The sequence below is a fragment of the Ranitomeya imitator genome, chromosome 3 (genome assembly GCF_032444005.1).
Source record: "Ranitomeya imitator isolate aRanImi1 chromosome 3, aRanImi1.pri, whole genome shotgun sequence".
NCBI classification, from domain to species: domain Eukaryota; kingdom Metazoa; phylum Chordata; class Amphibia; order Anura; family Dendrobatidae; genus Ranitomeya; species Ranitomeya imitator.
In genome coordinates this window covers 473,952,347-473,967,212 of record NC_091284.1, presented here as the reverse complement: position 1 = coordinate 473,967,212, position 14,866 = coordinate 473,952,347, and the positions used below count along the sequence as shown (strand labels likewise).

General features: G+C 45.6%; 1 protein-coding gene across 2 annotated transcripts in view; it reads left to right on the top strand.

Annotated features, from left to right (window-relative positions):
* Nucleotides 1-2,174: 2,174 nt before the first annotated feature.
* MGAT4A (alpha-1,3-mannosyl-glycoprotein 4-beta-N-acetylglucosaminyltransferase A) overlaps nucleotides 2,175-14,866 on the top strand; it is an 86,740-nt gene continuing 74,048 nt past the window's right edge. The window contains exon 1 of one of the 2 annotated variants that reach the window (XM_069757499.1): nucleotides 2,175-2,306. The gene's annotated coding sequence lies outside the window, so the exon portion shown is untranslated. The remainder of the gene's footprint in view (nucleotides 2,307-14,866) is intronic. The other variant, XM_069757500.1, reaches the window with a different exon arrangement.

Below are 14,866 nucleotides of genomic sequence, written 5' to 3'. Positions count from 1 at the left end.
GGAGGCAAACAGAGGGTGCCAGGTAGGGTGGCTATACTTGACTATGGATAGTCAATTTTTAGTGACAGAGTGAAGAAGTACAATGAGGATTTTAGACTATTGTGTTAATTGTAATGATCAAATCACTTTGATCTGCAATAACATATTGATCCCTTTTATCGCTATGATCTTGTAAACACCAAGAATAGACATGGCAGCATCTGATTTTACTAGAATGATTTAATGAGCTTTAGAAACATGTCTATATTACTGTGTGGCAATGGCTACCTCAGACTGACGTGCCAATATCAATGGCATGTCCTCTGAAACCAAAATCGATGCTGTACACTGCACCACTGGCGAATTCTAATGAGTGTTTTGCAACAGGATTTGGCGTATAAAGACTGACGCAAAACCCAAACCATTGCTGGTAGTACTAAACAGATGTCAGTCTGTCGCTAATTTGGTTCAGTAGGACTGCAGCGGTCCAGTTGTACGTATATCACACCATAAGGCTATGCTGACACATGGCGAATTTGTTCTGGAAACTTCATCTGTATGAGTCACTGTAAACCCATTTTATCTTAGTAGCATAAGCACAGACATGTCACGAGAAATCCACATCAGAAATACTCGCAGTTTTTCATGAAGTTTTCAGTTGTTACAATGTTTTTGTTTTTGTTAATAAATCCTTTTTTTCCTGCTTGCGGCATTTTGACTTGACTTTCTTGCAGCTTCCTTTCCACAAGGAGTATCCCCCTGAAAGAAGAGACATGTCACATTTTTTTCCACAGTGTGATTTTCAAAATCTCATCAGAAAAAAAAAAAACCCTCATCGTATGATGAGCAGTGTGGATTTCCCATTGAAATCAATAGGAAACAAATGCAAAGATTATTTTTATATGGAGTTTAGAACAAATCCACTTTGAACCAAAACCTCCTAAGCCAAGCTCAAGAACCTAAACTTGGCTTCTTGGTTTGTGGTCAAAAAATTGAGCAAGGAGCGTCCTCAAGGGTACGGGACAATAGCTGGGGTGTCCATTGTCTCATTCCCCTTAGGCCACGCTCAGTATGCGCTCAGTGTTTTACCTCAGTATTTTACCTGAGTATTTTACCTCAGTATTTGTAAGCCAAAACCAGGAGTGGGTGATAAATGCAGAAGTGGTACACATGTTTCTATTATACTTTTCCTCTGATTGTTCCTCTCCTGGTTTTGGCTTACAAATACTGAGGTAAAATACTGACCAAATAGTGAACTTGTGAATGTGGCCTAATGACACTGCTAATGCTGAAAGTACTGAAATTCTAGTGTAGCCTTGTGCTTATTATTATTATAGAATTCTGTTCCTCTCTCAATTACTTTAGTTCTTTTAATTATTATTTCTCATTACTATCTTTAGAATCTCTTCCCAATTACTCGTTTTTTTAGTATCACCACCATTATTATATTTCTAATTATATTTGTGCATTCTATTCCCCTTCCAATTTCTCTAGTTCTTTTTATGTTTCTATGCATTCTTTATTAATTATTATTATCTGTAGAATCTATTTCCCTCGCAATTATTTTTGTCCCCTTTATGTATTATTATCATCATCTGTGGAATCTGTGACGTTAGTTTTCTTCTTCAGGCCTCTGCACTGTTTGCTGCTGCTTCTGGCATTCTGAAGCTGTGCCCATCGGTACTAGCACTCATCCTCATCCTCATGTGCTCCTCGGCCTCTATGATATAACAGGAACTCCTGTCTGACTTCATTTCATGACTGTAAGCATTAACCCTTCCTTGCCCGGGGTTCTTTCTCGCTGAGGACACATCTGTACTAGATGATAACCAGTGGATCAGGTTCCCCTGGTGCCAGGAGTTCCCCAGTCATTATCTACATTGCAGATCTGTGTGGGCTAGCTGGTACTCGCAGATGGAAGATCTGTGTAGATTGCGGGAGTATCAGCCGGCAGCAGAGGAGGCCGTCAGCCAGTGCGTCCCCCCATCCTGCCGCCAACCCTCGGGCCTGTCCGATGCCCTCCCCTGCTGCCGCCCTCCTCCCGCAGCTCTGCTGTCAGTCTGCGCTGCCTGCTGCTGCACTGGCCGGGGGGCGTGGCCTCGGTGACAGACCTTCGGGTCGGCTCCACTGATGACCGTGGGTTCCCGCCCCTGAGCGCTCGGCATTGGTCGCCTCCTAGTAGTGGGCGGAGCGCTGGGGTCCGGCCGCTGTCGGTGGTGTAGGTGTAGCGGAGGCGGTGAGGCTGACAGGATGTGCGGAGCTCCCGCTGCGGCCGGACACAGCATGGAGACCGGTGTGTGGAGTGCGGCGCTCAGCGGATAGACGACGTGAGTGGCCTGTGTGTGGCGGGTGACACGGGCTGGCAGCCATGCAGGGAGGGTGTAGCGCTCACGGGGCATGCGTGGGTATGGGCCCCGGGCTCCTCACTAGTGCTGGAGATCCGCAGCAGGGGGCAGTACAGCTCGCGGTGTCCTCCGGTGGTCCTGGAGGGCAGGTGTGTGACCCCAGGATCTGCCCACCCTGGCACTGTGTTACACCCTGTCTGCTCCCAGTCTCTGGCCAGTCCTCCCTGCCGCTGATGGCAGTGTCTACAAGGGGGCATGGCTGGTTGCTATGGAGAACAAGGACACTTTCTGGGAGACCCCCTTAATAGAAAAGCTGCAATCCCTCCGTCCAGATAATTGGGGAATTGCTATTCCTGCACTGACAGTGATGGCTCCTAAGGCTGTAGGCGCCAGTCATGGGCTCGGACCCCACCACCCACTTCGGGCAGTGCCACGCGTGCCCGCAGCAGTGGAGTCATGCCCTGTGCTTCTAACCACAAGGTGTGGACATGACGGACAGCAGGGTGCCCCCGATATATACCCAGCATATTGGGGTATGTTCACACTGTGTCTATTCCGGTTGTTTCTTGCAAAGACTCTGATGAAGAAAAGGTGTCAAAAACAAACAAACACTTAGGTAACAACCCCCAAAAAGTCCATTGTGAACCGGGCTTCCTAGGCTCATGTTTGCTTCTGGCGTTTGGCTGTGTTCTGACCCTCCACCGACCTCCGCTGCCTGTATCCTAGGAGTCAGTGCTGCTCTGTGTGGCCTGTCATGGAGGGTCTGAGTTCTAACCAGGATCCCCGGGCTGTTTGCCCTATAAAGGTATTTCTACATTTGGGTTTTATGCATACCTAATAAAATCTACTTTGTGCTTCTCCCGATGGCTGCATATTGGAAAAGAGGCAGCAATACCAGGGGTGGACGCACGCATGCACCTGTGCATTACCAGTATATTGGACCCTCGCAGTCATATAATGTATCTATGGAAGATGCTGTTTGCTGCTTTTGGAGGTAGCGGTGGGGTTCCTTTACTTTTTGACCCCCATTTGCTGCTTTAGGGGTAGAGGTGGGGTTCCTTTTACCTTTTGGCCCATTTGCTGCTTTGGAGGTAGCTGTGGGATTCCTTTACCTTTTGGCCCATTTGCTGCTTTGGAGGTAGCGGTGGGGTTCCTTTACTTTTTGGCCCATTTGCTGCTTTGGAGGTAGAGGTGGGGTTCCTTTTACTTTTTGGCCCATTTGCTGCTTTGGAGGTAGAGGTGGGGTTCCTTTACTTTTTGGCCCATTTGCTGCTTTGGAGGTAGAGGTGGGGTTCCTTTACTTTTTGGCCCATTTGCTGCTTTGGAGGTAGCGTTGGGGTTCCTTTTACTTTTTGGCCCATTTGCTGCTTTGGAGGTAGCGTTGGGGTTCCTTTTACTTTTTGGCCCATTTGCTGCTTTGGAGGTAGAGGTGGGGTTCCTTTACTTTTTGGCCCATTTGCTGCTTTGGAGGTAGCGTTGGGGTTCCTTTACTTTTTGGCCCCTGTTTGCTTTGGAGGTAACATAGTAACATAGTAACATAGTAACATAGTAACATAGTAACATAGTTAGTAAGGCCGAAAAAAGACATTTGTCCATCCAGTTCAGCCTATATTCCATTATAATAAATACCCAGATCTACGTCCTTCTACAGAACCTAATAATTGTATGATACAATATTGCTCTGCTCCAGGAAGACATCCAGGCCTCTCTTGAACCCCTCGACTGAGTTCGCCATCACCACCTCCTCAGGCAAGCAATTCCAGATTCTCACTGCCCTAACAGTAAAGAATCCTCTTCTATGTTGGTGGAAAAACCTTCTCTCCTCCAGACGCAAAGAATGCCCCCTTGTGCCCGTCACCTTCCTTGGTATAAACAGATCCTCAGCGAGATATTTGTATTGTCCCCTTATATACTTATACATGGTTATTAGATCGCCCCTCAGTCGTCTTTTTTCTAGACTAAATAATCCTAATTTCGCTAATCTATCTGGGTATTGTAGTTCTCCCATCCCCTTTATTAATTTTGTTGCCCTCCTTTGTACTCTCTCTAGTTCCATTATATCCTTCCTGAGCACCGGTGCCCAAAACTGGACACAGTACTCCATGTGCGGTCTAACTAGGGATTTGTACAGAGGCAGTATAATGCTCTCATCATGTGTATCCAGACCTCTTTTAATGCACCCCATGATCCTGTTTGCCTTGGCAGCTGCTGCCTGGCACTGGCTGCTCCAGGTAAGTTTATCATTAACTAGGATCCCCAAGTCCTTCTCCCTGTCAGATTTACCCAGTGGTTTCCCGTTCAGTGTGTAATGGTGATATTGATTCCCTCTTCCCATGTGTATAACCTTACATTTATCATTGTTAAACCTCATCTGCCACCTTTCAGCCCAAGTTTCCAACTTATCCAGATCCATCTGTAGCAGAATACTATCTTCTCTTGTATTAACTGCTTTACATAGTTTTGTATCATCTGCAAATATCGATATTTTACTGTGTAAACCTTCTACCAGATCATTAATGAATATGTTGAAGAGAACAGGTCCCAATACTGACCCCTGCGGTACCCCACTGGTCACAGCGACCCAGTTAGAGACTATACCATTTATAACCACCCTCTGCTTTCTATCACTAGCTGTGGGGGTAGCTGTGGGGTTCCTTTACCTTTTGGCCCATTTGCTGCTTTGGAGGTAGCGTTGGGGTTTCTTTACTTTTTGGCCCATTTGCTGCTTTGGAGGTAGCAGTGGGGTTCCTTTTACCTTTTTGGCCCATTTGCTGCTTTGGAGGTAGAAGTGTTGTTCCTTTTACCTTTTTGGCCCATTTGCTGCTTTGGAGGTAGAGGTGGGGTTCCTTTACTTTTTGGCCCATTTGCTGCTTTGGAGGTAGCGGTGGGGTTCCTTTACTTTTTGGCCCATTTGCTGCTTTGGAGGTAGCGTTGGGGTTTCTTTACTTTTTGGCCCATTTGCTGCTTTGGAGGTAGCAGTGGGGTTCCTTTTACCTTTTTGGCCCATTTGCTGCTTTGGAGGTAGAAGTGTTGTTCCTTTTACCTTTTTGGCCCATTTGCTGCTTTGGAGGTAGAGGTGGGGTTCCTTTACTTTTTGGCCCATTTGCTGCTTTGGAGGTAGCGGTGGGGTTCCTTTACTTTTTGGCCCATTTGCTGCTTTGGAGGTAGAGGTGGGGTTCCTTTTACTTTTTGGCCTATTTGCTGCTTTGGAGGTAGCGTTGGGGTTCCTTTTACTTTTTGGCCCATTTGCTGCTTTGGAGGTAGAGGTGGGGTTCCTTTACTTTTTGGCCCATTTGCTGCTTTGGAGGTAGCGTTGGGGTTCCTTTACTTTTTGGCCCATTTGCTGCTTTGGAGGTAGCGGTGGGGTTCCTTTTACCTTTTTGGCCCATTTGCTGCTTTGGAGGTAGCGGTGGGGTTCCTTTTACTTTTTGGCCCCTGTTTGCTTTGGAGGTAGCGGTGGGGTTCCTTTACCTTTTGGCCCATTTGCTGCTTTGGAGGTAGCGGTGAGGTTCCTTTACCTTTTGGCCCCTGTTTGCTTTGGAGGTAGCGGTGGGGTTCCTTTTGGGCCCGTGTGCAGCTGCCACAATGGAGTGTCCGCCCCCGAGTAACACACTGGTGCACCTCCCTGCAGAAATATATACTAGTAGTAAGAGATCAAGCCTCTTGCTAGACCACTCAGGAAAAAGCCAGAACAAGAAACCAATACATTTAGCAGCAGCTAGTAAGAGCGTAGCACAGTGAAGTCATTGGAAAGCTATCCCCCAGGGACTCATCAGAGGGTCCCCGAGTATTTGTGTAGCTAGCATTAGGTGTGTAAGTGGGAATCCGTTCTTGTAATGTACTGCCAGAAGGAGATGATGGGGGTCCCTTTCCTGTACTGTGGTATTCTGGGTGATTTGCAGAGCGCGGAGTCTCTTGGTTTTAGCACAGCACAGTAATGACATGCGATTTCAGGAGTTAATAATTGATGTCCCCACCAGTACTTTGATACTTGTGGGTAGGTTTGGGGGGGATTCAGCCATGCTCTTAGCCCTATTGATCAATTATTGGTATTGTCTCTACTGGGTTTGTCTCCGGTGGGACATTATAGGTGAATTTGTTCAATAAGTCCAGATGACATGCACAGTCCGGTTCTTAAAGACCTGCCATTTGTGTCTGCTGAATCGTTTGAGCAGTCTCCTGACTATCCTGATATTTTCCATCATTGCTTTGTGTGATAAGTTGTCAGGCTCATTTCTGTATAGCTGGCCTGTAAGTGCGCAGTAGTACTTCTGCCTCTGCTACATCTTGTTTCTGCGGTACAACCAGGGGAACGTTGATGTATAGGGAGAAGCTGCCCTGAGCCGGACATCCTGGGTGCCTTCTCCCCAGCATCTATAGCTGACATAGGATTAGGCAGGGCACCCATCACTAAGGCCGGGCTATTAAAACGTGGAAATCGGGGTGATCCCCTAAGAGCTTGTTCACATCTAGTGTTGTTTTATTTTTTTCTGGGGAGCATTTTTCGGTGTGAAAATTCCACATCTTTGGTGCATTTTGTAATGTATTTTTGCAGCTAGGCATCTTTTATGGCAATGGTGAAAGATGTATGCGTTATGTGAATGAGATTTTTGGAAAACTGACAGAAGAGAGCTTATCAAAAACGCTGTATGTGAACGAGCCCTAATAGAGATGCTGGTGAGTGGACGGCACGTCATAGTAATTCCATATCTGGAGCTGCAGATTGTCGGCTCGCTCACCCTAGGATAAGGGGCTACTGACACCTCACGTCTTTTCTTTCTGAAGCTCTGTGACTTTGAGGTGTATTTGTGACTTTGTTCCGTTATTCATTTTGCTAGTGAGTCATTATTTCTATGTTTAGTATATGTGGTTGTTTCATATTTCTAGTGATCACTTCCTATTATATAGCAGCCGTTTTATATGCATTAACAATATGGCTTATTCTCAAGTATTTGATGCATTATTCATTGCAGCTAAGGTGGCGCTTTATTAGCACTGATAGTGAAGAAGTCGTATCACGAAGACACGTCCTGTCCATATGTCATAAACGACAGAGACACTAATAAGTGGATCCTACTCAGGGGTTCTCCAGTCTATTTTTAAAGGGGTTGTCCACCAGTGCACCAGAAAAAACCCGAAAACATTATACTCCGTGTCGGACTGGGGTGCACAGGGCCCACCAGTAACCAAATTCAGGTTTTCAACTACATGCAAATGTGACATTACCCAATTCATTGTTACAAATTTGTGATTAAGGATAAATGAATAAGACGCTGCCATTGTCTGTACATAGTGATTCAAGTATATTGTGCCATGTACTGCTTATATAAGAGGGTGGTGCCCCACTCCTGCACAGGGGCCCACCAGGGGATTCTCCTGTGGGCCAGTCCAAGCCTGATATACTTCCTGGACCAGCTGTCATTCCTCCGATCCCTGTTCTGTGTCTCCTGGCAGTCACAAGATGTAAGACAAAGATTGTGTGTTCCATTTTTTGCTGCAACAGCATAGCTTTTGAGACAACCCCTGTTAAACTTAACAGGGAAAATCCAGCCTGTAAAAAGAAAGGAAAAAAAATAGATTTCACTCTGACAGTCTCCTCTGGACTGGAAGCGATGATGCCATAAGCACTAAGGGACTTGACCGCTAAGGCCACTGAATGGCTCTAGTGCCAAGTGATTGGTGGTCAGGGTGTCATTGCTTCTCATCCAGTAGGGCGATGGTTCCAGGAGTGAGTATGTTTTCTAATTTTCTTTTTCCTATTAGCTTTCCCCTGCCAAGTTTAAAAATATACAAAAGAACCAATTTAGCCTGACCATTTTTACATTTCATTGAAGTACATTTTGCTTTACAATGGTGGATTAGCTATAATCCAGTTGATATGTTGTTCAGAGTGAAAGTGGTTGCCCGGGACTTCTATATTGATGGCCTATCATTAGGATAGGTCATCAGTATCTGATGGGTAGGGGTGTGACAGTGCACCCTGCTGCTCAGCTATTCCCTCATTGTCCGGAATGGCTCAGATGGGGAGCTGCACTGCACAGTGCCGTCAACGATATAGTGGTATTGGATGGGTACAGAACATCTGATCCACCCCATAATGTTTCGAATGCAAGCGGATGTGCGGTACCTGAGTGCGGCCACTATACAATTGACAGAACTGTTCTGTGCTGCACCACAACTGCACACTTAACCTGCTGCCATCGGCCCTGGAAATACCCTCCCCGATTAGATATTGATGACCTAGTCTAAGGATAGGCCACCAATGTAAAAGTCCCAACCATCCCCTTAAATTTTAACTAGTGATGTAGAAATAATTCCTTTTGGTCAATACTTTTAGGTTACTTATTAATTGGGTTAAATCCACTCTCCTTCCTCTGGACTCTACTCTCCCAGGCTGCTGTCTGGGGAACACTCACCTGCAAATAGTGCACAAATTGAAATAGCTGGGTATAGTGGTTTCTTCTAGCCCTACTAAAAAGGTGTTGAATGATCGTGACCTTCTTCTCCATAAATTTACTTTATGATTTGTTTATATAGCACCATTAATTCCATGGTGCTGTACATGAGAAAGGGGTTACATACAGAGTTATAGATATCGTTTACAGTATACAAGTTTACAGTGACAGACTGGTACAGAGGGGAGAGGACCCTGTCCTTGCGGACTTACATTCTATGGGATAGTGGGGAAGAGACAGAAGATCGGGGCGAGGCGGCGGCTCTGGCGATGGCGAGGCGGCAGAATGGTTATTGCAGGCTGTAGGCTTTCTTGAAGAGATGGGTTTTCAGGTTCCGTCTGAAGGATCCGAGGGTGGTGGATAGTCGGACGTGTTGAGGCATGGAATTCCAGAGGATGGGGGATATTCGGGAGAAATCTTGGAGGCGGTTGTGTGAGGAACGAATAAGTGTGGAGGAGAGGAGGTCTTGGGAGGATCTGAGATTACGTGAGGGAAGATATTGGGAGATTAGTTCAGAGATATAGGGAAGGGGATAGGTTGTGGATGGCTTTGTAGATCAGTGTAAGGCTATGTGCACACGTACAGGTTTTCCGCGTTTTTTTTGCGTTTTTTCACGCTAAAAACGCTATAAAAACTAATTAAAAACGCATACATTATGCATTCTATCATTTAGAATGCATTCTGCATGTTTTGTGCACATGGATGCGTTTTTTTCCGCGAAAAAAACGCATCGCGGTAAAAAAATGAGCATGTTCATTATTTTTGCGGATTTTCTGCGTTTTTCCCGCAATTCTATGCATTTGGGAAAAAACGCGTCAAAATCGCGGTAAAGACGCATGCGGATTTCTGGCAGAAATGTCTGGTTTTTGTCAGGAAAATTTCTGCAAGAAATCCTGACGTGTGCACATACCCTTAGTAGTTTGAACTGGATTCGTTGGGGAATTGGGAGCCAGTGGAGGGATTTGCAGAGGGGAGAAGCAAGGGAGTAGCGAGGAGAGAGGTGGATTAGCCGGGCAGCAGAGTCGAGGACAGACTGGAGCGGTGCAAGAGAGTTAGCGGGGAGGCCACAGAGGAGGGTGCACTGTAGAGGTTATGTGGTGCAGGCTTCCAATGTCAGTATCTGGTGTGACCAGATTAAAATGAACCTAATGCCTCAACTACTTTGCATATCGCGTAACTCAACCATAAGGCTCCCACTGAGATCGTTTCATAAAATCCAGGGCATTTTTAGGACATTTGTGTGGAAGAAAAAGGGGGCAAGAGTCAAATGAAAAAACATTGCAGGGGATTATGGATTCAGGGGAGTTGGCTTTACGTAACCCTTAGATCTGTAATTTGGCTGCAGCAGTTGGGGTTGGTGGGACAACCGAACACAATGGCTGCATATGTAGCGGGGCATTTCCCTCCTTTGGCAACCTTGGAGGTGGTTCGACCTATCCCAATGTCAAAAGCTTGGGACAAAGTTAAAGTGGTTTTCCACAAACAAAAGCTCATTTTATTCACTAGATCTTGGAACAATAATAAGTAAACATGGGTGAACCCAAACAGTAAAATTTGGCATCTGTACCAGATACCTACTGTTCAGGCATGGACCCCAAACACTGATTTCACCAGCAAGTCCGTGTTACTGCTTGGGTTCGGCACCCTGAATACCAGGTGTTTCTCGCACTGTCATGTGCATGACAGAACGGCAAACGCTACCTCTGATCGGCGGTAAAATCATTACGCCTGCTGCCACTAATAACAACGAGAGCAGATGGGGGTATTCTTCAGCCAGGACCTGCGCTCTAAATAAATAATACAAATTTTTTTTTTTTAAAAATGGCGTGACTTCCCCTGTATTTTTGATAGCCAGGCAAAACTGACAGTTGCGGGCTGCAACCATCAGCTGTCATCGTTAGCAAGGCTGGTTATTAAGAATAGAGGGGTCCCCACGCCGTATTTTTTAAAATTATTTGAATAGTTTCAAAAAAACTGCTTTGAGTCCCCCCATTTTTGACAACCAGCCATGTTAAAGCAGAGAGCTGGGGGTTGGCATTCTCAGGCTGGTAAGAGGCCATGGATATTGGACCCCTCAGCCTAAAAATAGCTGCCTGCTGCCGCCAAGAAAAAGCGCATCTATTAGGTGAGCTAATTCTGGAGCTTTGCCCAGCTCTTCCTGCTTGCCCTTTGGCGGTGGCAAGTGGGGGGTTCATATTTGTGGGGTTGATGTCACTTTTTGTATTGTCCGGTGAAATCAAGCCCACAGCTTCGTAATGGAGAGGCGTCTGTAAGACACCTATCCATTACTAATCCTATAGTTGTATGGCAAATAAACACACAGCCAGAATAAATTCTTTCATTTGAAATAAAAAAAAAAAAAACAACACACTTTTAGTTTTTTATTTAAAACCTAGATGGTGGCCTGACCGCGACCAATTAACGAAGCATGGTTCAAATTCCGCGCCAATTTGCGGGCGGACTGCGACTGTCACTGATTGTACGCGGCCTGGCGTGACCAATCAGTGAAGCCAGGGCCGGCTCCAGGTTTTTGAGGGCCCCGGGTGAAAGAGTCTCAGTGGGTCCCCCTCTTTAACACATACCATGATTCATGATGCACAGATACAGCCCCCGTAGCGTATAGCACAGCCCCCGTAGCGTATAGCACAGCCCCCGTAGCGTATAGCACAGCCCCCGTAGCGTATAGCACAGCCCCCGTAGCGTATAGCACAGCCCCCGTAGCGTATAGCACAGCCCCCGTAGCGTATAGCACAGCCCCCGTAGCGTATAGCACAGCCCCCGTAGCGTATAGCACAGCCCCCGTAGCGTATAGCACAGCCCCCGTAGCGTATAGCACAGCCCCCGTAGCGTATAGCACAGCCCCCGTAGCGTATAGCACAGCCCAAGTAGCGTATAGCACAGCCCACGCGGAATATGTAGCACAGCCCACGTAGCGTATAGCACAGCCCACGCGGAATATGTAGCACAGCCCACGTAGTATGGTATATTGCCCAGCCCACACAGTATCTAACACAGCCCACATAGTATATAGGAATGTGGACTCCATATCCCTGTTAAAAAAAATAATTAAAATGAAAAATAGTTATAAACTCGCCTTCCGTCGGCCCCCGGATCCAGCCCAGGCATTTACCGATGCTCCTTGCGACGCTCCGGTCCCAAGAGTGCATTGCAGCCTCGCAAGATGACGTAGCGGTCTCGAGAAACTGCTACGTCATCATCTCGCGAGACCGCAATGCATGGACTGGACTATCGTGAAGAGCGGGAAAGGCCTGGGCTGGATTCGGGGGCCGACAGAAGGCGAGTATATAATGATTTTTTTTAATTATTTTTAACATTAGATCTTTTTACTATTGATGCTGCATAGGCAGCATCAATAGTAAAAGGTTGGTCACACAGGGTTAATAGCAGCGTTAACGGAGTGCGTTACACCGCGGCATAATGCGGTCCGTTAACACTGCCATTAACCCTGTGTGAGCGCTGATTGGAGGGGAGTAGGGAGCGTCCATTTCGCGGCCGCACTGTGCCCGTCGCTGATTGGTCACGGTCAAACAACCATGACCAATCAGCGACTTGGGATTTCCGTGACAGATAGGCAGACAGACGGTAGTGACCCTTAGACAATTATATAGTAGATAACAAACGGTTATACCCGCCTAACACCCATTCCATTGAAGCCCTTGTGTCCTGTCATAAAGCATCGCTTTTTGATTGTGTGTATGCTACATGTTTTAGTTTGGTCATGGGTTGAGGAAATGCAGTTGACATAATGTTTAAATAGTAGTAAAGATTATATCAATAGTTCTTGCCGGCTGTTTCTGAGATACTCAGTGTCATATTTGGTGTATATGCTAATTGGGTGAAAGTTGTTAATCGGCCTTGTTTAGGAGATGAGTTTGTTTATTTTTTGATTCTTAATTGGTCTTCTGTTTTGAGCCTGCATGCAAATGTAATGTTTTGCCTTTGGTATTAATGTTATTTATTGTAAGTTCTCAAAATATGATTTACAAAAAACGAATAAATAATACTTGGTGATTATAGGAACAATAATTGGTAATATAGAAATATTAGGGTTAATAACTGGTGATCTAAAAATAACTGGTAATATAAGAATAATAGGGTTAATAACTGGTGATGTATGAATAATAACTGATAATGTAGAAACAGTAAGGGTATGTTCTCACAGTCAGTAAACGCTGCGGGTTGGACGCTGCGTACATCCGCAGCTTACAACCCGTATTGGCCTGATGTTACAGCATAGTGGATGGGATTTCAAGAAATCCCATGGCCACTATGTGGGCACGGACACCTCCGGCTTCCCTGCAGAGACAGACATGCGGCGCGTCTTTCCAGACCGCATCATGTCTATTTATCCTGCGGAGACGCTCAGTCTCTGCAAGATAAATATCACCCATCCAATGTATTGTGCGCGGTGATTCCGCACGGTTCAATGAACACATGCGGAATAACCTGCGTTGAAAAGCCGGCAGCGTTTTGGACGGAGCGGACATGTGCTGTGTCCAAATTGCTGCCAATTACTGACTGTGGGGACGTAGCCTTATAAATACTGATATAGAAATAATAACTAGTAGTATAGGAAAAATAACTAATGATATAGAAATTATAACTGGTCATATAGGGTTAGTAACTAGTGATATAGAAATAACCATCAATATAGGAAGAATAGCTGGTAACGTAAGAAGATTGCTGGTCATATAGAAATAACTGATAATATAGGAAGGATAGCTGGTAAAATAGGTAATTCCCCTCTAAATACTACAGGAATGCCCCGCAAGAGAATCGATATGACTGTGACTGATAATCTTGTTAGACGTTATGCCTTGTGGTTCTTTGTGTCCTGAATCTTTTTACACTCAGCCGTAGCCCCAGTCTTCCTTTTAGGGTGTGCTCACATCTACATATAAAAAGTAGGTGAGATTCTCAGCCAGAAAAGTTGGAGAGTGTCAGACCAGTTTTTTTCTCACCTAGCCTCTGTATAACATCAGCTTTTACATACAGTTATTCTTTGCATTTCAAACTAGTTTTCGAACTAATAAAACAATCTTGTATACAGATATAGATGGAAATATGTAATTGAGATATGTAATTAGTGCAGTTTCTGAGTAGTTTACTGTACATGTATTTAGCTAATAATTAAAGAATTTAAAAGAAAGAAATGGCGTGGGGTCCCCCATATGATTCTTAATTGGCTAAGGGAAAGCGGACTGGTGGGGGCTGATGTTTATAGCCTGGGATGAGGATAATAAATATGGAGCTTCCCAGGCTATTAATATCAGCTCACAGCTGTCTACTTGGCCTTTACTGGTTATTAACAAGGGTGTTAACATCCCCCCCAAAAAAGAAAAAATAACTTGAGTCCCCCTACTTTTAATAACCAGCAAAGGCTAGGCAGACAGCTGCAGACATTAATAACTTAGGAAGTGGCCATGGATATTGGCCCCTTTACAGAGTAAGAACATCAGCCCCAAGCCACCCGAAAATGGTGCATCCATTAGATGTGTCAGTTCTGGTGCTTAGTCTCGGCTCTTCCCACTTGCCCTGGTGTATTGGAAATGGAGTAATAGTATAGGGATTGATTTCAGCATTGTAATGTTAGCTGACATCAAGCCCAAGTGTTAGTAATGGAGAGGCATCTATAAAACGCCCCCATTACTAACCCCATAGTCAAATGTAATAAGCACAGAGTAAAGTACTTTATTTGAAATAAAAACTCCCTGACCCTCTTTTACCCATTTATTAATATACAAAAAAAAATAAAAAAACCCACAAAGCCTCTCCTGTCCGCCGATGATCCACTTGCCCAGCGACGAGCCCTACTCCGCTCCATGTGGATGCTTTGCTGAGCGGTAACCTAAAATACGACTGCTCAGCCTGGCATCCGGGAGAGCGTGAAGAATGTAGCTTTAGAGCCGAGTGCTGACCTCAGTAAGGTGACTGGAGTCCATAGCTGGTTCACGCTGTGACTTTACTGTGCTCGGCTGATGAAATCTCGGATCTGATATGAGATGGGGACTTAAAAATCGCATGGTCCGTGTGGGGTTCCCCCCCCACCCCCCCTTCATCGCACCC